Genomic DNA, 27,468 nt, shown 5'->3' with positions numbered 1-27,468 from the left:
TGTGCAGCCTCTCTTACCCCATTATCCTCCTGCACACAGACACGTGGTGTGGGACACCTCCACCTCCCTCCTCTGCCTTCCCAACAGGTGCTGCTTATCCTGTGCCTGGCTGCAGAAGAAAGCAGGGATAATGTCCTCCTCTAGATGAGCAAGAGGCTCTTGAGCATGCTGTGGTCAGCTGACAAAGGGGGAAAACCAGAGCAGTAGTTGTGTGCAAATGAATAGCTCCCAGTGCTCGGTAACACACGTCTCCAGCAGATGCCACAGGTAATTATGCAACTGAGGGTTGTGCTTCTGGGAGCACTCATAAAATACAGCTTTTATCTTGCTGCTTCCAGCCCATGTCTGGTAATGTATAAATAATGTTAACAGCATCCACCCAGACGGTCAAAGATTGGATGTGCACTGGGTGTATGCATGCCTGGTGAAATACAGATTTTGCTGCAAACTTGAGATATGTTAGAAGAAGGGGAAAAAAAAGGCCCTTAAATACACACCTACTGAGGTGATACCTATAAGTTACAAGAACTCCTTTTTAGATAAGAAAAGCTGGGTATTTAAGGACTTTGAGTGTCCCTTTAGGCAAGCAGCCTTCAGACTGACTGAAGATAGGTTATGAATATGGGGTGGCAGCTGCTTGACATGGGTCTGGCTCCACACAGCAAGCTGACAGCTTCATATCCCAGGACACTTCAGCAATGTGACAGCTGGGATAAGCAGGAAACTCACTGTACAGCAGTATAGTTAACAGGAGAATCCTCTGCCAGTGGGGCCAACCTTATTGGAAAGATAGATAGATGCCAGTGGGCTTAGGAAAATAAGCAAGAGATCAAAATTAATTTTTGCTGCACTTGGTTTCCCATACACTCATCTCATTCTTCCACATGTGCTTTGTACATGTTCCAGCCGTACCATCTTGCTCCACAAATGTGCATAAGCTTATCCCATTTTATTGCCCACAGATCATAGACACAGCCTTGCAACTGAGAATGCACCAAGTGTATTCTAAATACCATCCAAAAATATGGTGACAAAATGGAGAAACAAAGGAGGTTTGAGGAAGGCATGCAACAAGAGCACGTCTATGGAGGAGCTAGAACACAGCTCTGAAAACATGAACCACTGGTATTTCCCAGAGACAGTCACAATGGAGGGGTGCTACAGCTACTTTTTAGCTTTGGTTTTGTTGTTCAAGCTTGTCAAAATGAGAACAGTACCTGAGAGGAACAATTCTGCAAAGCAGGTGAACATCTTTTTGTAAGTGAATTGCATTTTGAAGATGGCTTTAGGTGCATTGAAATAAATCACATTGTAGTTTATTGACAAATGTATGCCATGTAGCAGGCTGACAGTGGCTACAAAACTGAGAGAGATTCGATTATCTATAAATAATTCCTCATTATGTGTCAACGTGAGGAAGTACAGACAGAAACGTGAGCTGAATAGAGGAAGGAGATCAAAGGAGCTGAGCTAAATATTCAAATGCAACAATTTGATAGAGTAAGGGAGCAGAAAATCAAAAAACTACCTACAGTGATTGCTGATCTTGGGAATTGATGGTGGTCATACATTTTCACTGTTATTTTCCTAATGATAAAAATGCTGGGTTTTAATCTGAAGCTGAAACATTTCACTGCTTTTTATTTACGTTTTTCTAAATTTTCCGTGGAAAGTTGTTTTGTGATGCAGCTTGTATCACTTTATATAAAAATACTGAAAAATTTTTGCAACTCTATATTATAAAAAATAAAGCTGTTTTGCCACTGAACAAAGGAAAAAAAATTAAAATGGGAAGTATTTTACCAATGCTTTGTAAATAAAAATGCGCCATTTGGCATATTTGTGTTAGTACACAGTCAGTGTCACAAACAAGAAAAAACAATCTGACTGGGGAAAAACCCATTCCCAAGTCTCAAAATAAGGAAGAATGTTCATTCTGAAGTAATATTTACTAAAACTCCCCTCCTCCTTCTGAACTTGGTCTTTCATATGTATTTCTCTATAATAGAAGAAAAATATACATTTTAACTGCCAGAATTTCATGCCTCAGCAATTCTTAAATTTGGTTGGCTTTCAAAAACAAAGCCATGAGAACTGTAGGAAGAACAGGCTTTAATTAATGTTTTACTTTTAACAAAATGCAATCTATTGTATCTCTTAATATCAAATTCCCAAAAAGCACTCACCCTATCATATAGCTTTCTATAAAATGATGCATAGAATTACATAGGCACAAATATCAATATACTGGGGAGCTTAATTTTATATTGTGGCACAAACACTTTCCAAAATAGGATTTTACAGCTTCATATCCATGACCAATACCCAGGCCATTCTATGGTTCTACTTTTTTAGCATAAGTGATTCAGAAATTGAATATCCTCAAGCATGTTGTGAATGGTAAGCTTTTAAGGGTGGACTAAATCCAGGGACAGTTTGTATTCATTCTGGTAAGAACTAGTAAGTGAATCATAATTTCAGATTACTGAAGCCCAAGGAAGGCCCAAGGAAGGCCCAAGGAAGGCCCAAGGAAGGCCCAAGGAAGGCCCAAGGAAGGCCCAAGGAAGGCCCAAGGAAGGCCCAAGGAAGGCCCAAGGAAGGCCCAAGGAAGGCCCAAGGAAGGCCCAAGGAAGGCCCAAGGAAGGCCCAAGGAAGGCCCAAGGAAGGCCCAAGGAAGGCCCAAGGAAGGCCCAAGGAAGGCCCAAGGAAGGCCCAAGGAAGGCCCAAGGAAGGCCCAAGGAAGGCCCAAGGAAGGCCCAAGGAAGGCCCAAGGAAGGCCCAAGGAAGGCCCAAGGAAGGCCCAAGGAAGGCCCAGTCATGTCCACCTTCTGTGATTCAGCAGGTCAGAGAAAATATTAAGAACCCTCTCTGGAACTTATATCTGTGGATATGCTCCCTGTAGCGGCGAAGTGAGGGCGCCCTAGTTACTGATCTCTCACTACCAATAGTTTTGGCCCACAGTCTGTTTCTGGCATGGCAGAAATCAGTAGGAACCTGTTGTTTCTTTAAAAGCCCTCCCCGTGGAGTGATGGAAATTGAAAGGTTCTTGATGTAGGTCCTAAGAGCCCTCATTGTCCAGCCCTGCCCTCAGGGGTGATCAGCAGCAGCAGAAACCTTTAGCACCGAGCTTCTCTGGGACGCAGCAAGTTCATGAATCCCCAAAAGTCCCCGAGGAGCAGCAGCTCTGAACCTCACTGGCAGTACAGTCAAGTGAGAAGTTCTGCTCTTTTGCATGCAGGCTTTGAATTTCCAGGGCTCCTTGACAGCCTCTAAATTCCTGCAGGAAGCAGTTGCCTGTGTAACGCTGCTCTGCAGGACCTTGGAGAGCAGCCTCTCTCAGGCTGTATTGAAATTAAATAGTAATAGAAAAGGAATCTCTGACAGTGGATACCAGTTTGAGTTAGAAAAGCCCTTGTCACAATATGCTTTCAGAGCAGGCACAGTACATATATTATTGAAAAGCTTTGTTTCTATGTAGCATGCCAAGTTGGCAGAAATGCAAATTTGAAATTTAGAAGTGATTGCTAGGGAGCTAGTCAAGAAGAAGGAACCAGAGAGGAAGAAATTAATAGTATTTGTTTATTTTAAAGAATAAATCTCGAGCTAGTTTTCTTTTTTTATGACAATCTTATATTACTAATCTGTCTTTCTAGGTCAGAAAATAGAAATAAATTTTATGTGACGCTCTCTTGTAATCCAGTGGTACAAAATGGACTCTCACAGAAAGCTGCAGTATTTTACTCTGCTCTCCTGGTACACAGGGAGATGCATTTTAGGGCCCTTTGTAGTTTGTGTGCCTGGCAAGATCCCTGTGTCTTTTTGAGAAGGGGAAAAATAAGACAGCACAAAAATGATACAGGAGTAAAACTAAGTAACACAGACTCTACATCAAGGATATTATTTCCCTAGGGAAAACTGGGATGATTTTTCATCCTCTTTGGATTCTGTCATCTTTTTCAAAGTATCTGTTTAACCACAGAACTGACTTGAAGGACAAGCACTAAGGCTATCAGAAAGCACTGCAGCAAATTCTCATCCACTGCTGAGAGAATGAGGAGGGGGAAGTAGGGCTGACACAGCTGTGATTTTAAAGCAAAAAAACAAACCAACACTTTTATAATAATATAAAAGAAAAAAGCAAATGAGCAACATCTGATTACTACAGAGAGATAGCACTGATTTAGGTGAAAAAAATGTCCAAGAAACTTCACCTGCTACTCTCAAAAACATTTGTTCTTATTATTCTTCCTTCCTATACAAGCAGAAATAAAATCAGGCAGCCTTTTCCACCTCATGGAAATAACTTGTAGCTCAGACTTCAAGTGCTGATAATCCTTTCATGCTTAAGATGACCACAGCCAGGTATCATTCCTGTGCTTTATTACCATGTATAAGAGCAAATTCTGCAAGACTAAATCTGGGTTACTGGCTCTGGAGAATTAGTGACAGTTGTCTACATGTTCACACTGTAAGCAGAGTGCAGGAGAGCATTAATAACATTCTAGGTTAGGTCATGAATACTAATATATTTCTGCAACATCACACAAAAAGCCTACAGCATCACCAGAACCTCTACCCAGGTATGCAAGTCTGTCAAAAAAAGGAAAAAAAAAAAAAAAAGAAAGATCCAAGCACAGTTAACTCCAATCACCATTGTCCAAGGAAGATTCATTTCATGCTGATACTGTTTCACCACAGAAGATCAGGCACATTCTGAGACACAATTAGAGTAAGTTGTTGCACAGGATTCAGATGTATAAAAGTAGTTAGGAATATGTTTTCAATAGTGTTCTCAGTACATGGCAGCAAGACACGCTGTCAGTACCCTGTCTTTCCACTCTGTGCATCCACAGAAGTGAGATAAATAAATTCCTGGCTCAGGCATGAAATATCTCTTGAATTCATTACTGGCTATGCCTGAAGAGTCTGCCAAGAGGTAAGTATTAGGCTAAAAGTTATAGGAGATACTAAATCCAACAAAAGATTCAGCTTGTGAGACAAGTACTGTAGTGGCATTGTAGTGATTTGACTTTAGATGAGGCTCTTAAGCAGAACTTTAACACAAAAAGCAATTTGTGCATGAAAGAAACAGTCGCTCTTTGCAAAATTGCTTAAAGAAAGCTCTGTCACTGAGGTCATTGATGCCTGACCTCACCATAGCAGGTGTTTATATTACAACAGGAGGTTTTTGTGTTTCAGCAAACGTAAGTCTGATTAGCTTGTGGTAGTGAGTATCCAGAACTATATACAAAGCTCCTTCACGTGTCAGTATGCTTTAAACACTTACAAAATTCTGATTTTATAAGAAGGGTAACAGGTCACCATAGCACTTAAATAAATTAATAAATAAAATAGCAATGATAGAAAGCACTGCCTGGTTCCACATTTCCAGAATTGCATAAATTACATGATTCCCATGTCAAATGGAAGGAAGACTTAAAACTGGACTCATAAAATCCCCACTAAAGACCTGGCTGAAACCCAAACACTTATGAATTTCATGGCCTGAGGATTATTCACCCAGTTACACTTTCAATTTTTGACACATGGACAGCAGAGCTTGAGAACATGAGCCAGAAATTTTGGCACTGCTGTGGCAGTTCGTCCTCTCTCCCTAGCTGATCAAGTTCTGCTTGTCTTGATACAGACTGGAAAGAGCAGCTCTCTCTCCCCTGTGCACCTGAAGAGACAGACAAGCAAAATATTAAACAGCTACAGATGCTGAAAGAAAAGCAACTGTTCAGTCAACTCTTCAGGGTTTTTTCAAAGCTTTACTTGTAGGACCAAACTGATGAGAAGATCTGATGATTATTCAAAAAAAAAAAGAAGGCAAAGAAAATTTGTCTGATAGGAGCACAGCTAAAGCTTAATCTATTTCTGTAGCAAAACAGAGGCAAACTGCTGATAATATGCTAGAGAGGCACAGAAATTTCTGCTAATCTATTAACAGGGGACAAGCAGCTCTTCTGGCACAGTGAGGGCTGACATCAAACTACCAGTCTGACAACCCTTATTGCTCAAATCCCTCACACCCCCTGCTCTGCCTAAGACAGGCACTCGTCACTGTTAGTGCTCTCAAATGGCTGACACACCAGAGCAGGCCACATCCTATTTCCCTTTTTTCTTTTCAAGCTACAGCACAAAACTTCTCACTCACAGTCAGCACAGTTGGTGCATGGGGCATGGTTTCATAACAGCAGGAAAAGCTTTTCCCTGCTAGGCTGGCTGAAGGGTTCTGTGGTTGGGAGGAGTTGGTGCCTCCCATCCCTATGACAGCTCAGTAGCTGCCTTGTTTTGTCCTGTTCAAGCAGGCAATGCCACTAAGGTTGACAGCACAGATTCAGCATTCAACAGGGGAAGAGGCAAAGCCCTACAAGTTTCTACTGATGGGGTAATAGCACAGCACTGCTCTGCACCAGAGCAGCATCCTTTCCATGGGGAAACCAAACCTAACTAAAGAAATCTCCTCTTTTTAAACACATCACACTTAAATACTAGGCTTAAGGGTAAAGTTCTTAAGGTGCTGAGGTTCCAGGTCACAATGTTCCCTTGGGAGAACACAGAGTTTCATTGCAATTTCCATATCTCTATTCACGATCAAAAGAATAAAAAAGAGAAAGAAAAAGGCTTTATTTCCCTACTACCCTAGACTGCCCCATACTGCAGGCACTGAGTCTGTTCCTTCCAACAGCAGTGTACTTCCTCAGTGCTTTTCTAAGTGTGGAAAAAGAGAATTGCACAAGGGCTCTCTCCTTACCAGGTTTACCAGGTCCAGGGAAACCCATCAAGATGTCTCAATTCCCAACATGCTCCCTGCACTGCAGTTCCTCCAGAGTGAAATAGAACAGCTAGCAGGAAGATCTACATGTTTTCAATGTCATTTTTTAGGCCTACAAGATGCAAAAAATCTTGGTGAGAATCTGTCCATGCATCTTTGACAAAGACATAAGCCAAAACACTTTCCAAAGGACTGTTCTGTCAACACACCATGGGTCATGATGAGAAATGGAGAAAGGGAGAAGCCACAGAAGAACCAGCTGTCACACAGGCTGCAGGAACCTTAGTGTGGGGAATAAAGTGGAGGCCCTTGTCCACAAGTTGTCCCCTTTGCTACTTTCATAGGCATAGTTTATTGGTGTGCTCCCTGTGTGTCTTAATTAGCAGCTCTGCAGAGTACATTAAGGGATCTGACTGTCAGGTCTTCTGCTGTGACTCCACAGCTGTTGAATACAGAACAACCAGGGCACACAGACAGAGCCATGTTCTCCTACAGAAATTAAAGCATGTCAGTGGCTTTTTTCCAGCCTCTTTTGCAGCTGACATCCCCAGTCTAAGTGGTGCCATCTGTTAACTGTGTGGTATACATGTTTTCATGAAGGAGATTAAAAGAACTAAAGTAAATTCTACTCAAAGCAGCATAATATTGATACTGAAAGAAGACCACTGCAGTGCACTGGCATCTTGTATCCAAGGGACTTCATTTTCAGAGTGATGTCAATGAGCAAGGGGCTGCTATGCAACTGTTGAGCTTGGCAAACCCTTGAAGGATTTCCAGTCTCGTGCTCTGCATCGTTCCAGTGAGACATTCACCTGTGCTGCCCCTGCTGAACTGCACTCTTACATTTGATATGCTGCTCCACTTTTACAACATCTGCCATGGGAGTACTTGAAAAGAGTAGATGGCCACCAAATTCAAAGCAAGGTCTGCTCTGCAATTCTCTTGGGAAAAAGTGAATGGTTATCCCCCCCCATCTGCTCTCCCCTCTCCCACCAAGCTTTCTACTTAACACAATTACATGCAGCATTTGACAACAGAGCTGATAAATTATGTGCTGCTTGAATTGAAAATGTGAAGAATAATAGGGATAAATATCAATGCATTCACAGATGACACAAACACATTTCATCACTTTCAAGGCTTTTTGGTTGTGCTCAGGAATGACTTGCAGGAACTAATTCCTCAGTGCATTGTCTTAAACAATTCTCTAGAGGAAAAATGGACTATGCCTATGACATAGATGACAGATAAGAGTAAAAACAGTGAAACCCCCACAAGTCCCAAAGGAAAAACAGCCCAGCGAGGCAGCAGTAGGATGCTGCCATCAGAAAAAAAAAAAAAAAAAGACTGTGTGGTTGCAGGACAGGTTTATGTTTCCATTTTTTTCCCCCATCCTTGAAGTTCCTGCTTGCAACTTTCTAGCGCCATGAAGGGGAAACACACACCTAGCAGGGGATGGAAAGAGGCATGGAAAGAGAGCCACAAATTCCTGAAGCCTCTCAGATGGAAACACACATGCTCTCCTCATGCTTCTCTTGCCTTCTCAACACTGACATGCCCGTCACAGCTCTTGATGTCTCTGTAGGTTTTCTGATCTCCTGGAGCACATTGGAGCCTCCCCATGGCTTTGGGGGCCCTGAAGTGCACTCAGGTGTGTTTTGCTACCCCCCTCCCCAGTTTCCCTCAGCTGCAGGAACAGGCTGCACAACTCCTGAAAGAGAAGCTGCTCTTCACCACGAGCCATCCAGAGGCAGGAAAACAACTGCAACTCCAGAGAAGCTGCATACATCCTGTATTTTTAACAGGGTTCAGTACAGGTTTGCTTTAGGCCATGGACCATGGAGTTATTTCTGGTGCCAGCCCTTGAGGTCTGGAGTGGGAGCACAGGACTGCCTGGCAAGAAACTGCATCTCAAATCCTTTTAGGGATGAGAACTGGCTCTAAAAGGAACAACCATCACAAGTGCTTGATTTCACAAGACACAACCACTCCTGCAGGCAGATTTTCTTTTCACAAGCTGCTCCTACTGGGCTGACTCTCCCTGAGCAAGGAGATGCCCAGTGTTTGTTAGCAAGGTGCAGCTGCAGGGAGGCACCAGGGGTTGGCCTCTCCTGGCACACCATGGCCTGGCAATGCAGAGCACCCATGGAGAAGCTGTCCCATGGAACCTGCCTGCAGTTATTGCTCAGGGCCCTGCTGTTGGGCTCAGCAGCACCAGAACCACACAGCCAGGCTCTGCTCAGCATGGCAGCAATTCATGCCATGAAATTTCCTGCAACTCCAACATATTGCAGGGCAATGGAGGGACAGGGAGGAGCTCTGTGCCTTGCTGAACAGCTCAGAGAAACAGCAGCCAAAACCAGAGCTGAGCCAAATGGTTCCTTTCTCTGCAACTCATGACAAGCAAACATTTTGAGGTCAGGAAAAACCAAGCTCTTGCTGTCTAGAGGCAACCAGTTGCCTTCTATAAATGTGTCATTTTCTATTGAGTCCTGTGCAAATTGGAATGAGACAATTCCAGACATCTTAAAAAAAAAAATGGAACCATAAAAAAAAAAATTATATACTCCTACTAGCTATGTGCTGATCCAAATTAAACCATATTTATGTATTTGAGAGTGAAAAAATTTATCATTTGTATCATTTCTTTATCACATAAAAATACCGTGGGGTGTATTTATGGCACAAATTCTTTAATTTTGAATAAATGAAAAATATTCATAGTATTAGAGTTGGAGCTGAGCAGCATAATAAGGCATTAAAGTACACTTTTCACCTGTTGACACCTCTTTTTAAGGCTGGAAATTAAAATGTTGAAAATAGAAAGCATCGATATTCTTGAAGGTTATATCCAAAAGGCTCAGTAACAGTATGTAAGTGGAGAATTAATGTCATAATGAACATAAAAATCTCACATTTTTAGATGAAAAAGCTTGGAAAGCAAATGATGCACATTTGTTCATTACGACTTAATTAGCCCAGCCTGATATTAAGGACCAGCAGTAATAGTGAATGCAAATTGAAGACTGCCTGTGGGTATAGCTACACTTACATATATATATATATATATCTGTATATATACCTCTCAAGTAATTGCCAATATGATAAGTGTTGAAATAAAGGCTGTTGAAATGCTTCTGGGACTTGAATGAAGGAGTAATATCTCTTTTTTAAACCTTGCTTCAAAATAACTTTTGCTATTTATTTCTGAGAAAAAGATATCTAAACATAAGTTTGATTTCAATCTTTCCTTAAATTTCCAGTTTTTCTTTACTGAGTTAGGGAAGAGAAAGGAGGAGGACATTTTCTGGCACTTTATGCATTTCTCACTTGCATTTATTAAGAAGTGAAAGGCACCTAAGTGTTCATAGGTACCATGTACAATTAAAAGTTGTTTAATGCAGGGGATAAATTAATTATAGATTATTTGACATAGGTGACACCCTGCAGATGTAAAGGCAGGTAATGATTCACACTGACAGGCCTGCAATAAAGCTCTTCTAACCAGTGCAGAGGGCAGCAGTGCAAACCATGTCACCACAAGTCTCATGCCCAGGAGAGCTGCAGCTCAGTTGTGCAGACCAGGACCACCTGCCTGTCCCTCAGCACTTGGATCCCAGGGCTCCTGAAACTCCCACTGCACATGGCCACCTTCATTTTGACTTTGTTTTCCATTTGTAAGCAAGAGAGACTTCTGTATTGTTCACCACTATGTGTTAAGGATTATTTTAACCCTTATTCAGTAAATACACTGCACAGTGTTTTTCTGATAAATGTCAACTAGAAATGACAGGAAAGTTAATGACAGAACAATCCCCCTCTGTTGTTTTGCATTAATATTCTCAGTGCAAATCAGACATCAGACAGTGCAGAAATAACCACAAAGTGTTAAACAAAGCTCATGCCTATTAAAATATGAACAGCACTTTTCCCAGACCTTACATGCAACCAGTTACCTGATTCCCCTTGCTGGTCTGCTCTGGATGCTTTGGTACCATTTTAATATTTTACTGGAGCTGGCAGTAACCGCTTCAAGTGCAAGTGACCCCAGAGAGAGCTAAGGTTAGAACATGGAGAAGTAAAGAGTATTTTTGGCTCTTATGAGTTGAGTTAAGTAACATAGTCTAGCAGAGAGGTGGTGGTAGAAGTTCAGCAAGGAGGATCAGAGCACAATTATGCACGGCCAGAAATGTATTCAGTAATAATCCATCATGCTGTCTCTGGCTGCTTTGCATGCAGAAAGATCATCTGCTTTAATCTTTCCAGTTTCCAGACCCACACAGAGCATCATATATTATGTAAAAAGGTACTCTGGGTGGCACCATCGAGCTCACCACTGCAGCAGCTCTATTGTTGAAAGGGTTTTTTTGTGTTTCCCACACCCTCCCTCACCAAGTCTATACTAGGCATCCCCTTTCAGGAAAACGTTTTAAAGTGTTTCTGTCTCAAAGGAGAGGTTCTTGCTACTCACTGTTTCTCCTCATATCCTGCAGCCACACAGAGATCCTTGTTCCCTCCTGCTCACACACATGCTCTGTCCATCACTGCCTTTCTCCTGTGCTGCAGAAAAGGAACCAGCAGGATGCAGACCTTTCCATTCCCTCCCACATGAACAATTTAGTAAATTCACCCTGGATGGCTCTTGGGAGAGGTTTTTTCTGTTAGTTTGTTTTTAAATCAGTTTCTACTGGACACAGTGCAAGTGTGGTAGAGAAAAACAGTGTTCTTCAGCAGCATTCAGGGAGTTTTCACCACTAAACAAAAAGCATTTTCTGCAAGCAAGTGTCCTGGAAAACAATCTGTGCTAAAAGGAGGGGCCAGAGGAGGACAGTCTGGGCTCATGACAGGCTTCCCTCTTATCCAAACTCCTGCAGCTGCAGAGATCAGGGACACATCCCTGTCTGCTCACAGCAGGCTTGGGGACAGATCCTCACATGGACTAAATGGTCACGGTTCCCTGAGAGTGCAAGGCATTGCACCATGCTGCGCCTGGGGAGGAGCTGGCCTCAATTCTTGCTTCTTTTTGTTCAGAGCCACATACATTTATCTGACATATTCCTAAAATTCTTGTGAGAGCAGAGTGCAGCTTCCTTTCCTTCCAGGGTGTTGCCTCAGACGAGGGGAGAGGAGGAATCTGTGCCTGGGATGATTTCTGTGAGTGCAGAAGGGCTGGGAACTGCCCCGTGGGTGCCTTGGTGCCCACCTAGGCTAAGTGGCAGAGCCTTGCCAGGGGCTCAGGCTCCCCCCACCTCCTCTGACAAGGCCAGCCTGACTCAGGAGCTGACTTTTCTTTCTTGTTGTTGTGCTAGCAGGGAGCTAAAGGCTCCCGAGGGGCTGTTTATATAAAGTGCTTTTGAATCTCTGCTTCAGCATAGATAGCTCCCATTTAAAACTGAGGATGGACCTTTTATCAAAAGATGTGACAGGCTTTCTTAAGGGTAACTGTCACAGGTGGAGGTATAAAAAGAATAAAACCTGCCTTTTCTCTATTGTTTCAGTTTTTCTGTAATTTTACCAAGCATTTAGAGGGTGAGATAATGCCAGATACATCTGTCTTTGGCGTTTTTAGGTATGTATCATCTTGGAATCTAAGTGCTCAGGCAATATGTGATAACATCCTGAAATACTTCCACCTCCTCAAGCTTCTCCCTCATTTTTCTTTTATTTCATCTCAAATAAGTTCAAGTAACTTCTGATTTTGCATTTATCTAGATCAGAGGTACAGAAGAAAAATAGACTTCTATAATTTAACAACTGGTAATAGCATTACAAGTAAAATTAAAATCTCTAAATCAGGATGAGTACTGAATTAGGAACAGGGAATAAATGATCATAATTTTCTGAGTATAAGAAGGTATTTCAAATGATTGCTTTGAAATATTGCCATTACTTTTCGTGTGTATCCTCTGGTCACAGAGGGGAGTATTTCAAAGCCTAGTTGCCCTTAAAATTATACCAAACAATAAATCTACCTGCACATAATGATCAAATGTCAGTGGAAAATCCCTACCAAAAGGGTTATTGTGCCCTCACACGAAGAACCACTTGACTCTTAAGCAAAAAGAAAAACTAACAAGCCTCCAGAGCAAATTCACTACCACCAAAGCCCCAGCACATCAATATCCCAGCAAATGCTGCTGAGATAAGAATATCCAGTAGAGGTTTAAGTTCCATAGACCCCAAACTGCTGTTTCCAGAATGCAGGACATACAGTAGCTTGTGCTTTAACAGAGATGGACATTTCTCTGATACTGCAAAGATGACTGTCATTCAAAAGGAGATCAGAGTCCCCCTCCAAATTTCAACAGTTTCTCCCCAAGGAGACAATCAGACATGAAAACCTCAGGGACAGTGCAATAAATACCCCTCACAATGAGCAGAAAGCCATGCTATTACCAAGAGAGTGAAATGCCATAACACATACAAATTTAAAAATTATAAGGTTAATGCATGAGCCTTTCCCTTTTTGAAAGGATATTCCCATTTTTGTTCCCTCAAACACAGGGAAGAACAGTGATTTCCTAACATTTCCCTGTGGTACACTCTGTGTTTGGCTGGCCTGACAGCTCATGTGGAAAAAACCCTAAGGTAGACAAAGGGTTACTTCAGTAAACATGTTTGTATTATACTTGGCTTAATATGGGCCATTTCCTTAATTTTAAAAAAAGAACCATGGATTAAAACAGGTGAGAGTAGTGAGGAAGCACTTTATTTATGCTCCATCTCACTGCAGTCACTCAAGGCACCTCTCAGTCAGCTCTCACTCCACGGTGCACTCCCTGCCTTTGGTGCTTCACCTCTGCCTGCCTGGGAAAACATTTCCATCATGACATGGAGGAACACAATGTGAGTGTCAGTAAAAACCCTGGTCAGTGAGGAGCATGTGATGTCATGTCCTGTATCACAGAAAGTGAAAAGTACTTGTTACAGCCTCAAGGCTGTTATTTGCCTTGTTATTTGCTTTTCCAGATATTAATGATTTAACTATGGTATTTCTCCTTTAGAGGGTAGGGCAAATGAGAGCAAAAGAAACCTAAACAATACCTGGAAATTAGTAACCTTTGCATCTTCCCAGACAGCAGTACGGGTCACACATATAGAGAAAAACCTAAACAAGCTGCAGGAACTGCTACATTTAACCAAGTGAAGGACTGGATGCATTATTCTTCTAGCTAGGTCATAAGTACGTGGTATTTTATACGCTATCTGGTACACAGTTGGAGTTTGCTCTCCTCTAGGAAAAGGAGTCAAGTATCTTGTGTGTCTTGCACTGTTTGCACTGAAGGGCTCAGATGTTAAACCACTCATGCTGGAGCACTGGCTGCTTGAAGTACATTCATTATGGATATCATCTTGCCAGTGGCCAGGGCTTGATAAAGGTCAGTTGACCTTCCTGAGAATACTTCAAGCAGCAGAGAAAGCAAAGAAAAAACAAACCCACACAAATTCACAATTCTTTTAGTAGAGCCATTTGTCAGGAGATACAAAAGAGTTTGTTGGGAGGAAATGCTTCCCCTGCAGAAACTCTCAGGCTCAAAGATCGGGGAAAGCACTGCTCTGGCAAAGGATGGTTGTTTACAAAGCGTTACCTACCAGGCAAGGATTGCATAGGGATGTAAGAATGTACATGTGAAATCTAATTACTACCTGGAACAGAACAAGAACCTGAGGAGAATGCCTGTGTGAGTTGAGCTCTCAATAACAGAAGAGGGGGTGCAGCTTGCTCATCATTCTGGTGACAAAATCAGTCTTCTCTGCCTACACTTGTCCAGAGCCTGCCAAAATCAATGCAGAGACTCCCACTGACTGGGAAAGGATGGAACCCATGGATTCAAATGAGCATTGCACTTCAGGAGGTGTATCATTTCATGCTTTGAATGCAATATAAACAGTGAAATACAAATCACTAACAGAGTTTGGAAACAATTGCTGTTTTTTATGCAGCAGCACTTGCCCATACCTGAAAGCTTCAAGCATTGCTTAGATGCTTTCCTGGTGTCTCTATACCAAGGTGAGTTTAATTCTGTCACTGTGGCATTTGGCTCTTACTGAAGAGCTGAGGTTTAAAGAGACCTCACTATCTGCTGAGAACAATGGGCTTCTTATGAAAGCAGAGATTTTTGTACAAGAAGCCATGCAGCCATGCTTTTTCTGCAAACAGATATTCACATGTCCATCTGCACAAAAATCCAACCACATTATGGATGAGAAAGGCAAAGGCATGTACAGCTGTGGCACAACATACACATGCTGCAACAGACATTTAAGAGGAGGGAGAAAACCCCTCAAAGTTTCTGGAAATCTTTCCTGAACTAGTAAGAGCATTCTCTCCAGCACTGGAGACTGCATGTACAAGCCTAGGTAGGCAATAACACAAAGAAGTGCCTAGGAAAAAATCAGGGGCATTCAGGAAGACAAGAAACCCAGGAAGCATGAGAGTCCTTCCTCTGAGATGTGTCTTGATCATCTCCACCATCTTTCTAGTTCTTTGTTATGGAAAAGCTAAACTATAATTTTGTCACTGAAGGGTGACAGAGACCCAAATTGTCTTAATAGGAAAACATGCATTGCAACAGAAACAGCAGCAGCAAAAGACTGGTTATTGCTATCATTGTCACACGAGGGTGAGCACTCCTCCAGCACTGTGACAAAATTCTTTGCCCAGAATTCTGTATGAAACGCTCACTATCTTTTCCTTTTTATATGTATGCTGGTAGAAACTCAAGGGTTTCAATTAAAAATCACTTCATTTGGGAGGGCAAAGACTAAAACCCTATTCCATTTTGCCTTATCCATTGGGACCAGGTTTTACTCTTTTCCAAATAACAGAGCACAATGGAGCATTTGTGAGTGTAGTCTATCTTTTATAAATAAATCTGACAGCATTAGAGATAAATCCACAGTCCCTTGAGGGGGAGATCAGTGCATGTTTGCATGAGTGTACACCTACCATTAGTCTCAAAAAATCAGAACTTACTGACATAATGGGTAGTTGTGATCAAGGCAGAATAAGGCTCTCCACCCAGTTCCTAAATTTTTCGGTTGCCAATAATCATCTCTGTTTGGAACAGTGTTTCTTGTTTACTAGCAAACAAGTGCCTGCAGAAAGGCTAAGTATTTCTCTCCCAGTGCTACAGCACACTCATACCAGGATTCATACCTGAACTGCCAGCAAGAGAGATGCTCTTCCCCCTTCCCTCTCTTGCAAAGTCAACGTGCCTTTTGTACAGCTGTCCTTCCCTGACACAGACCAGCAGGGCTCACCTAGGGGCCCTGGCCTAAGGGTCTCCTCTTTCCTTGACACAGGCTTGCATCCACGAGCAGCCCTCCCTGCACTGAGCCAGCACAATTCATCAGCATCCCTGGATGCTGCCAACACCTGCTCAGGTGCACTGCCAAGGTCACAGCTCTGCCCTGCATGCGGATGGCAAGAGAGCAGAGCACGGGGTGTTAGCCTGCTGAAAGCCCTGCATTTGTCACCCTGCTCCTTGCAGGTGTTGTGCTGAAGGTATCCATCTTCCTGCTTGCACTGAGCTGAGCTGATAAACAACACACCTCTGAGAGCTGGAGGAGGACAGGGAAAGGCTAAAACTGAAACAGAGTGCAGCTGATGGTGTAATGGCAGCTCCCTGGCAGATGCCTTTGGAGGTTAATTACCTTTCCAAAGAGTAACGATTCATCTTTTCACCCAGACCATAATATCCTGCAATGCTAATTCTCATTTTGGAGACAGGAAAACTAATGACAGAGAAAAGGTTTTATATATATAACTCTGAGGAAAGGATAAATTTGCCATAATGGGGTACTAGACTCCATCAATAAAAACTCCTACCAAAAGATCACAACTCAGAGTATTCCCAGAACATAAATATTTTGTAGGATACACCATCATTAGCAAAAGCCATCAAGCTTTTGTTTCAATAAAGAGCATCTGCCAGGAGCATCTTCTCTGAAACAGACAATATTAAACAAAATTTGGTCTCTCATTTATTAAATGGGCAGCCTTCTGGGCTCATGTCTCAGGAGTCTTCCAAAAGCTTTAAAAAACAAAGAGACCTTTTGAAAGAGACTCATCTCATTTGCTGCAAGATTTTCCATCTTAAATACTCTAACAGGTGTTATGAAAGTACCAATGTTTTGGACCTGCTGAATGATGCTCCTGAATCCCTGAGCTATACTAAGCAACTGCATACCCACCTTACTATCTTAGCAATAGAAAGTAACTCTTTATTTTTTTCCTGTTCAAGAAAATAAGTAAATGAAGGGAGGAAAATCAGCTGTGAAGGGACTCAGGTACAAAGACTTCAGTGTAGGAGCAACTTATCCTACCCATATCCTAGCTTGGCAGTGGGAATATGGCCAGCCCTAGCCAGGTCCCTGGGCTCCCAACACAGTCTGCTAGCAGGAGAGAGGGAAAAAGCACCTGGAAAAAAAATAATCTCTTCCACTTCTCTGTGAGATGCAGAGAAATAAGCAAAGAACAAGAAGAAATCCCAGGGTCATTGCTGATCTTGGTAGGGACTGAACCAGTGATTCCAAAATGCAAAGTTCCTTCTCAATTCTGTAATTACTTAATTTCCTACTCATTAAAACACCTGGTTAAAATGCCCATTAGCTTCTCTTCTGCTCATGCTCATCTCAAATATTTTGTGGTGTTAAAAAAAAAAGATAAAAATGTTAGATAAAAATGTTAGCAGCCAAACTAGAATGCATCTCATGACAAAATTTCCACAAGTGAAAAATCCATAGGCTGAGCACTATCAAGTTTTCCCTGACCTTGTGTTTTTTTGGCTAGGTATGTTCTGTCCTCACTATGCTGCTGCTGTGCTGTACAGCTCTGTGGCTCAAGGGCACTTTTTATAAAGTTTTGTATTTTGTTTATTTTTAAAGAGACAGCTAAAAACCAAAGTCATCCTAAAAACACCTTTGAAATAATTTTTGGCAACTAACTCCAGCCATGCTGAAATAGTCACTGCAATACCACAGGCAAAATGCTTTACCTTTTCAGATGCTGGAGTGGCAGGATTGAAATGTCCTCTAACTCATGGCTGAAAATGATAGAAAAATCAATGGAAAGAGGGCAGTCCCATCACAAGAAAGTAATTTTCAGGCTCTCCTGTGGTACTGTGGTTTCCAGAAAGAAAGACATAGCATGTCTTTGGCAATGCATAGAAAGAAAGCATAGCATGGCAATGCTCTGCCAGCTGAAAAATTTTATGTCAAATATTCCTATAAGAAATTTATTTTAAACTAGGGTGATTTATGCAGAGAAGCTGGAAAGACCTGGTGTTATGTCCAAGCACTTCCCTGGATTTTCACAGCAAGCAGATTAAGACCAGACCTGTGCCCTGAAGAAAACTGAGGAGCAAGAGGCAAAAGGGCAAAAGCCAAACATTGCAGCAGCACACCTATTGATTTTCTCTGCCTCAGGATTGTGTGCTCCCTGCTGGGGCACAGCAGCAGTGCCAGCTGATGGCAGTGCCACCCTCCAGCCTCTACCCCACGGCCTCTCTGAGCTGCTGCCTCTGCACCTCTGGGTGGCCAGACCATGACAAACAGAAGCCCAGGCTGCAGGTTTTGTGCTGGGACAGCTGAGCCACAGCTCACGTGCCTCTGCAGGGTGTTACACCCCACAGTTCTCTTCCTTGTGCTTTAGGCACCTGCACTGCTCTGCAGGACATTTCTCTTGGCAGTGAAGCTCACCTTGGATGCTGCTTTCATAACATTTCAAAATGCTCTGACTTCCCTCATGGACCTGTGAGTCAGTGGGTTTCCTTTCTGAGGCACTGGGAACATCAAGAGAGCCTTCTCCAGCATTAACTCTGCTTTTGCAAATCCTCCAGAGATAACAAATAGGAGCTTTATTCCAACTCTGGATGGATTAGTAAGCAGCAGCTCCCAAATATTTTAAATTCAAGTAATATTAAACTCAGGTTAAACTCAGTGCTGCAGAAAAGAAATCAATAATGCTTTTCCATGTTGATTTTTCTTTCCTCTCATTTCATTCCTCTCCTACAGCTGCTGCAGGGATACTGACTGCAGTATCTCAGATACCATACTGCAGTTGGCACCATAACCTTACTTATGACATGCTCAGAAACAGATGTTTTTCTTCACATCTACCCTTCCTCTCCTACCTTTGGAGCAGAATAATGAGATACTCTGCAGCTCTGGTTCAGAGCCTGGTTATTAAACAGCCAGGGAAAATGATGCTGGCACAGCAAACAGTATCACTGAATTACTATGAAAGGTGGTGATGAGAAAATACATCTGCTTTGAAGGAGAAAAATGGTCTGTTTCCAGTCAAGAGCTCTTTCCTGTTTAACAGCCCAGCCCATCAGCAAAGTGTTAGCTAGTGTACACAGCAATTTGTAGGCCACACAGAGGGCAGCAGCTTGTGCCTAGAAGCTGTCACACACCTCCCATGGTGGATGTGTCTACCTAAGGACTGTTCACAGGATGAAGAATTTATGAGCTGTGATTATTGGGGATTTGTTGTTTGTTCTTTTTTTTTTTTTTCCTGCTTATCTTTAGAGAAATGGAGCAAAATAATATACTTTCCCCTGCAGTTTCCTCTGTGCAGGATGTTGATTAAAGCTCTGTCACTCAGAAAGTCTTACCAGACCCTTCCTGTGTGCTCATTCTTGAGAGGCACAGCACTGCTTTCCAGAGACACTGGGTAATTGCTTTTCTTGGAACTTTGTTTTGCATGCCATTGAAAACCCCTGCATTGGAAGAAGGGAAAGGCTAACTTGCACAAGCCCCTGCATATTAGCCTGAACCCATCAGCATTTTGGAAAATCTCCTGTCTCCAAATCAATCACCTGCATATTCATTTAAAAACTATTTAAAATAATTTAAAAATAAAATTATTTACAATTTTAAATAATAAAATGTATTGATTTTATGACATTTTGTGACACAGGAGATTTCATTTCCTTAAATGAAAGTTCTCCCTAATGGAAGTTGTCATAGCAGAAGCTCCATGATCCTCCTTGACAGAAGCAAGCAGAAGATGGTGGGCTCCTGCTTCCTCACCATAATTACCTAGCAAGGAAAGCCCATGAGCAGAACAACATTACCCTTCCTCTTCCTCACACGCTGGCTGTGCCATTTCAGCCAAGGAAAGCTGCTCAGTGGTGACACAGCATACAGAATGTGCCTTTCAAATTCTCACCCAGTCATGATGGATGGCCACAGACAAAGATGTTGTGTCCTGCAGCTCAGGATGGTCCCTGGAGGCTGTCTGGAGCTTCTCAGGTTGCTAGGACTATCCAGGATGGCAGGAAGGAAGTTTAAACTTGAGTGAATTAAGTGAATAAAGTGGAAGATTTTATCCCCACTGACAGTTGTGCAGCACCAACACAAAACCCAGAAGGATGTAGCTGTAGGATGCAGACATCAGATGTTGTCTGTTTCTCTCTCTTTTACCTATTGTGGTCTCTATCACTGTACTTCCAAGGTCCCTCCCAAGAACATGCACCTTCCCACATGAAAGATGAAAGCAGCTCTGGTAAGTGACTTCTCAAATGCCACATGGATGTTTGCATCAGCCCCCAAACTACCCTTCTTGCTGCATTTCCACCATGGGCTGAATAAGCTAAGCCTGCCTGTATCCTAGACAACAGCTTCAGTGAACTGCAGCTGAAGGCAGGAAAAGGCAGGCAGGGATGAAGCATAACTCAGACCTGTACCTAACTTAAAATGGATTTGGGCCACTCTCCTCAGCCTAAGCCTTATCCAGTGTCTAATCAATCTGGAGCATTTCTTTATTGGTTCATAGATGGGTCTTTTATGCAATCTGCCAAGAACACCAGGCTATGTATCTCAGTTTAAGAGATTATAAATAAATAGAAGTGCCTCTTTCTGCTCTTTCAGACAGGAAAAAAAAATACAGAAGGAAGAGTTACTACTGCTCTATGGCAAGTTAGAAGCAAAAAGGAGTGCCTCCAAAACTAATTCCAAACAAAACCCTAAAGCTCATTCTTAACACAATAATTCAAAAGAAATTATCCTTTTTTTCTTATCCTCACATCAACCACCAGATCACATGGTTTATTTTGCAAGTTTCTTTTTGTTTTCCTAGCATCTATATACACTGCTGCTATGTTTTTCAGATATTCTGATTTTTCAGAATAATGGCAAATAAAAATGTGTGTTTCTATACTAAGCGATTCCAGAGACTTCTTGACTCCGAAATTAAAGTTTAAGAAAAATTCTAAGGCATGGAATAGAATTAAAGTAACAGGAATTGTTGTTCTAAAATGGTCATTCTTAGAAATTAACTTGAAGACATGAAAACAGAATCCCTTCTTAAATATGAACTTCAATTAAGGATGTTCTTAAGGGAAAAAAAACAGAACTAAAAAGACCAGATTATTATTCATCTGGAAGGAAAAACTGAGAAAAACCGCAGGTACTCCACAGACTGGGTTCATGGAGCTGGTGCAGTAAAGGAGCCAGGTGTTACTACGGCCACTTTGCAGAGCCACAGTGGAACAGTCAATAGATAGACAGAACTCTCCATGAAGGCAAACAGCCAGAAACTAAAGGCAGGTTTTCATCCCTTCCTAGAACCATTAGGAGAAACACACTCTTCACTTGTCCTCTTCTTTGATTATTTTAGAACATGATAGCTATACCATCAGCTGTTTTCCAGATGTCTATGTCATCATGTTTTCCATATTAAATATTCAATTATGTCTCTTTTAATTTATTTTTCAGTAATGGGCTGTGTTCTGCTGTTTAATAGCACTCTGATTAAGGAACCAACCATTCTCTTGCCTACATTTCATTTCTCACATTCCTCAATCTAGATTTAGTGTGTGTGGGAGTCTAAGTAAGTGCTACCACTACTTTGATAATCAGCAATGTTTTATCACATTAGGGGTGGCCAAAGTATTCAAGCTAAGAGCTGCTACTAACCTAAATTTAAACAGAAGGCATATTATGGAATTACAAGGAAGAGGCAATGGATAGCTATAAAGGAAAGTAAACAATATGACCTCTTCAAAATCAATTATTAATATTTTGAGGAGTGAGGAAGACAGACCAATTGCAGCTGCCAAAACAGAGGGGGGAGTAACAGATTTACTAAAACTCATTTAGACATGAGGAAGAACTACACAGAAAAATGAAGAATGTCAGATGACCTAAGGGGGGAAAAGAAAAATATCCAATCCTCCATTCTTCCTCTCCTGCAAAAATCCCCCAAACCCCAGCAACAATAAAACCTGACCAAAAACCTCCCAAACACAAACACAAAAAATCCTCCAACAACTACCAGAACACTAATCTGGACTCATGGATTTGCTGCAGAGAAGGTGCAGAGGCAGGACTGGATCTGGCCTGATGTGCTGCTATGATGAGGCCATCTGGGGACCTGAGCCAGCACCAAATTAGCAAAGGGAATTTCTGTGCTTCTGGTTTAGAGGCTTTAAATTCCACCAGAATGCAATTAGCAGTGTTGTGCTAAACAGCCACTCAAGATCAGGTGACAGCAAATGCACACCATGTCTGAAATGCTTTTAATATGGCAGTGCCCCTCTGCCAGCGCCAGAGTGAAGAACAGAGTTGCTCTGCTTAGTCCATGAAATCTTTCCTATGGGAAGAAAGGATTCATGGTGATCCATTCTGAGTGTTATTTACTCATTTTTTATGTACAGGGTAACATAAAAGGGCACTAAGTTTACAAACACAACTGTTATCAGCTGAAATCCCTGCTGGGGATGCAATATAAAGTTGATTTCTCTGGGTTCTGCCACAGAACTCAGCCTGTGATCACAAAGGCAGCCCTCAGAGAACCCTTCTGTGACAAGGCACTAAATGCTGTTATGAAGTGGGAGACAGGGAAATCCTTGACCCTAATGCTCAGATGTGAACACTGCATTTTTTTCCTTAATGTCAGAATCAACATTCACATTTGCCCATCCCACGTTTGTCTATCTGCAGGTGCAAAATCATATTAATCTTTTCTCAAACTCCCATGTCATTTTAAATTGAACAATGATCTTAAATAATCAGCTGCCTGCATGAACTGTGCGTGACACAGACATCCTTTGTAAACTGTGGTTTTGTGACAACAGCTCCTCTCCTGCCTTTCCTTTTGACTGCTCACCAGACAAGATCACTTAGCTGAGGCTTTAGGGAAACAGGGCAATGTTTTCATAGAAGCACACACACCTGTCAGTTCAAAATCCTGCCATGTGGAGAGAATTGGACTTTAAAACAAGCACTGAAAGTCAAGGTACACCACAAATGCTCCAGGCAAACGTGAATCACCAGCCTGGCACAGACATGGAAGGTGAAGGCCTTGCAGTGCTGGCCCAGACCCAGGGGCCCTTCCTCCCTGATGGTTCTCCTCCCCATGGGTCACTAGCCCAGGTCACTGCTGGTGCTGCTGGCCTGTCACAGCCTGGCTCTCACTCTAAGGTAAAACACCACCTACTCAGGGCATGGCAGCACCTGCTGCAGCCAGGCCAGCTCCCTGCCCTGCTGGGGAAGCTCTGTGGCAGCTGTCAGCCTTTCCCAGTGCCACTGCCTTGTTGGTGTCCCCTGGATGGCAGGGGTGCCATGTGTGCCCAGGGACAGGGCACTGAGCAGCAAACTGCACAGCTCAATACGTGTGCCACACGCACTCCTGCACTGCAACCTAGTGATTGTCTGCCAGGCAGCAGTGACTCCCTGAAGCTGTGCAGTTAAACCGAGGCATTTAGGACAAGCATGCTCCAAAGTCCCCCCTCTCACTTCTCTCTTTGAGAATGTAAAGCCCCGAGGTGTAATTGTTTATGATGGCACTTCTAGATGATTTAACACTGGATGAGGTAAAATGCACTAAGCTTTTCTGTAGAGGACAAACTGGCTTAGTCTGAAACACACAGCATCACTTTCCTCTCCAATTTCTAGGAACACATGAGAAACAAAAGGAAAAACGATTTAAAATCCTTAGCCATTGTCAGTTTATTATGTGGAACAGAGGCAAAACAAAGCACATGTTGTGCAGGAATGTGAATGAAATGCTCCAAAGAAAGATAAAACCAACTGTTTGTTGTATCTTCCTTCCCTGCAGACTGACTCAGTGCCTGCTGTCCTCTGAGGACAATCAATCAGGCAGCCCCAGTCCCACCTCCACGAGGATCAGCTCTCCCCCCAGTCTGTCATCTCCTCAATGATGGAGGAGATCCATTCCTCAATTCATCTCCAATGAATGAATGACAGAGGCTTCAGCAGGAACCACTTGGGGCCATGGATGCTCAGGATGTAATGAACCTAACAGCAAGCAGCTGCACAGGCTGGAGCCATATATTTTGATAGCACATAAAACACAAGGTGAATTGCCTGGGATGGCTCATGAGACATTTTACCAGCCAAAATTGCATTAAGCATCAGAAAGAAAAATAATAAGAAAAAATTAAGAAAATCAACCACAAACAACCCAAACCAAACAGAAAAGCCAAACTAAACCAAGAAACCCACCCCAAAAGACCCCCAAATCCCTGCCACCCTGAAACCTAGAATAAAATCCACTCTCCACAGATTTAAAATTCGTCCAAAATTTTGTCCAGTAACATCAATTTTCCTCTTCCTTCCTCTGGAAAAATCAGCAAGAAAAACACGTTTATCATGAGATTAATTTTTTATAACCAGGCTTCACAGTAATTATGAAATAGTTTTCCCAAGTGACTCAAATCTTCCAGGCTAAAACCTGAATGAAGTGGACAGTCATATCTTAAAACCTACTAAGCCAGCCAGTTAGGAATCAATCTGGTACATGGTAGCTAAACAGCATAAATGAAGGTCTAATCTAAAGCCACTGATTTTTTTTCATGGTTTTAACAGATTTGGGAACAAACTTCTGATTAACATAAGTCCCCAATCCTGCAATTACACTTTGGCAGAGGTCTGTCTCCACAGCTCCAATGTCAAGCCTGCTGCTGGGTAGTATTTTAGAAGTCTGACTAGGAGTTTGTAACCGAGACAAATCTTTATTGTAACCAAGAGATTAGTAAAGACTTTGTGTGAAAGTGAAAGGGATGTGTGCCCCACTCCCTCTTTGCCTGTCTGTGGAAGAGCAGACTGCACTGCTTTGTTGGGTTGCTTGCAATGAGCTCAAAATGGAATTTCTTTCCTTAAGCATCTGATGCCCTTAAAATTGGCAGAAAATTGGAAGTTTCCTTTAATTTATACCTGTTCTATGATTAATGTCTCTGCACACAATCCATGCTGCACCCACTCTCCACATAATCCACTTAACTTTGATTGGCAATGAATGTGTGAGCATTGCAGAGCAGCAGAACCTCAAGTACTTTCACCCTTTCATCTTCCTCACCCTTACTTCTATTGAATTGGATTAGACTTGAGAAAGGTACATGTCCAGTTCAAAGTATTTCGGTATGGAGTCCCTAAAAATTGAGTTATTCTTACAATTTTCCTCTCTTTTTTGGTAGATGCATGTCTCTGTAAGAGGATGGAATGGTTCTTGTGGTATTAATCTCTTAATTTTCAAAAACGCAGTGCTGAGCATGGGAGAGCATTCCTCTTTGCTTCTTTGACTCCATATGGAAGCTTCTCTAGAGGACTCAACTATGCCATGCCAGATGGATTTATTTCAGCAACAGACCCTTGCCATAATCTGTCTAATCTGTCTGTCAGTGTAAGATCTGAAAAGCCCAGAACTGAGCTATTGTGAGTAGGGCTCTTCACCTGTTATTTTTGTTGATCCATAGATAACCAATACCACAAATGGGCAATGTTGAATTGCCCAAAAGGTTAATGTCACTCATTATCTTTCAGGTCTACTTTACAGATGATTTCCAGATAATTGATAAAAGTGATGAGATTGTTACAAGTCTGCTTGAAACTCCCTTCTCTCAGAAAATTCTCCCTAAATTTTTCAGTCTTTGCCATCCATATTTGATCCTACTTCTCTTTTGATCTAAAGTACTGGCACCAATTGTTAGAAGATAATTCTTTTTTGCAGCTTTTCTGTGAAAGGAGCAATTTTTGTCTTTGTTAGCCAGGCTGACAGAAATGCCTCTAGACTGGTTTTAATTTGCTTAATTACATAACTTGTCTGGATTTTATAGCATGGCTTTAAGAGAACACAGAGCCTGGGGAAAAACCCAGAGTGGACTGCAGCTGTGAAAACTCTCATTGACCACTGGTGTTACTTATCCCTCCACTCTATCTCCTGGCAGCCCCTCATCCTTCTGGCTCCTTTTATCCCTTATACATGAGCCTGGCAGCAGCACTGCCAATTAGTGGAGATTAGCAGACCTTCTAACCCATAGGTTTCAGTGAAAGAAAGAAAAAATTATATATATGTAAATCAACCAAGGGTTAGCAGCCAGCCTGCACTTTCTTTTTCACATCTTATTGTGCACCATAAATAACTACCTATACTTTCATTCTGCTGCTCGGCAACAACTTGCAACTCATTGTAGTCTTGCAGCCAGCTGTGTCAGTGCCTTTGCCCCATTCTCCAAGTGAGATGTCCAAATACCCATTTTGAAAGCCTCTATCACCCTTCCCTCTCATCTTGACACCCTCACTGCCCCCACACCTCCTGGTGCATTGTGCACACACAGATCTGCCTCCTTTCACAGATCTTCACATGAGCCTGTGACAAATTAATCAGTGCCTTGTCCTCTCTGCACAAGTGGCTGTCAACAAAGCAGATGGTGCTGTCCCTTACAACACCTTGTCTCTCACATCTCTCTCTCTGCCTGGGCCCTGCAGTTTTCTGACAGGAGCTGCTGCATGGCTTTATATAGATTTAATAGTATTGAAGAGAACAGACAATGCCCAGGATATTGCTTATCTGGTCACAGAGATAGTTGCAAGTAGATGAGTAAACAGAAATGCATCAAAACTCAATCCTGAAAAACTGAGGATGATTAAATAGTCTGTTGGCACAGGAAAATATCCCCTGGGAAACATGATTTGTGAGGACTCTAGAGTGCCCATGGTCCCTACTCAGGCAGGTTTGACTTGTACAAGAGGGAAGTGTCACCCTTCCCTGAAATAGGCTATCATTTTCTAACTGAACCTTGGAAATCTGGAGATCACAAAAGCATCTAAAGCATCTAAATGGCCTTGTGGTTTCTATGAATTTCCTTTGCTTTCCCCATATTCCCCAAACAGAATGAGAACAGAGAAATGAAAACAAAACCATAACTTATTCCAACAGCTAAACTTTCCCTTCCCTGGTATTGTTTTTTCCAATACACCCCAAACTCCAGTTTCCAGGGTTAAATTTTTTAAATGGAAATTATTAATGAGAGATTTCATTTGGAAGAGTTACTCCAATTAATACTAGCAAATATCAGCAGTTCACCTCACCCTTCCTCCCTGTTTTGATCTGCTGTTGTGTAACAGACACTTGGACTTCTGTGGAAACTGCTGGAAAGAGAAATTAGGAGTCCTTTTGATGCAGAATACTTAATCCAAACCCACACATGAAGTCCTCACAGAATCACAGAGAACCCTCAGTTGAAAAAAACCCCCTCCATTGAGACCACCCACTCTACATCAGCCAACACCAGCTTGTTACACTGGTATCAGACATCAGAGCCATCAAAGAACTGTGTAGGAAAAATTCATTGCTAATACTCAGCTTGGGCTGATGAATCAATATCTGTGATAAGATCAGTGTCATCCATGAATGAGATTTCTACTGTGGCAAGCATTAA

General features: G+C 42.2%; 1 long non-coding RNA gene across 2 annotated transcripts in view; it reads right to left on the bottom strand.

The window, feature by feature from the left end:
• The window catches only part of LOC143694826 (uncharacterized), a 123,631-nt gene that overhangs the window by 23,101 nt on the left and 73,062 nt on the right, over window positions 1–27,468 (bottom strand). Inside the window, exon 1 of one of the 2 annotated variants that reach the window (XR_013183542.1) lies at window positions 11,250–11,565. The exons of the other annotated variant lie outside the window; for it this stretch is intronic. This is a non-coding gene — a long non-coding RNA (uncharacterized LOC143694826). Of the gene's footprint in view, window positions 1–11,249; window positions 11,566–27,468 lie in introns of those variants that run through there. 2 annotated transcript variants of the gene reach the window in all.

The sequence above is a fragment of the Agelaius phoeniceus genome, chromosome 9, assembly GCF_051311805.1.
Source record: "Agelaius phoeniceus isolate bAgePho1 chromosome 9, bAgePho1.hap1, whole genome shotgun sequence".
NCBI lineage: Eukaryota > Metazoa > Chordata > Aves > Passeriformes > Icteridae > Agelaius > Agelaius phoeniceus.
This window is presented reverse-complemented; position numbering and strand designations above follow the sequence as displayed.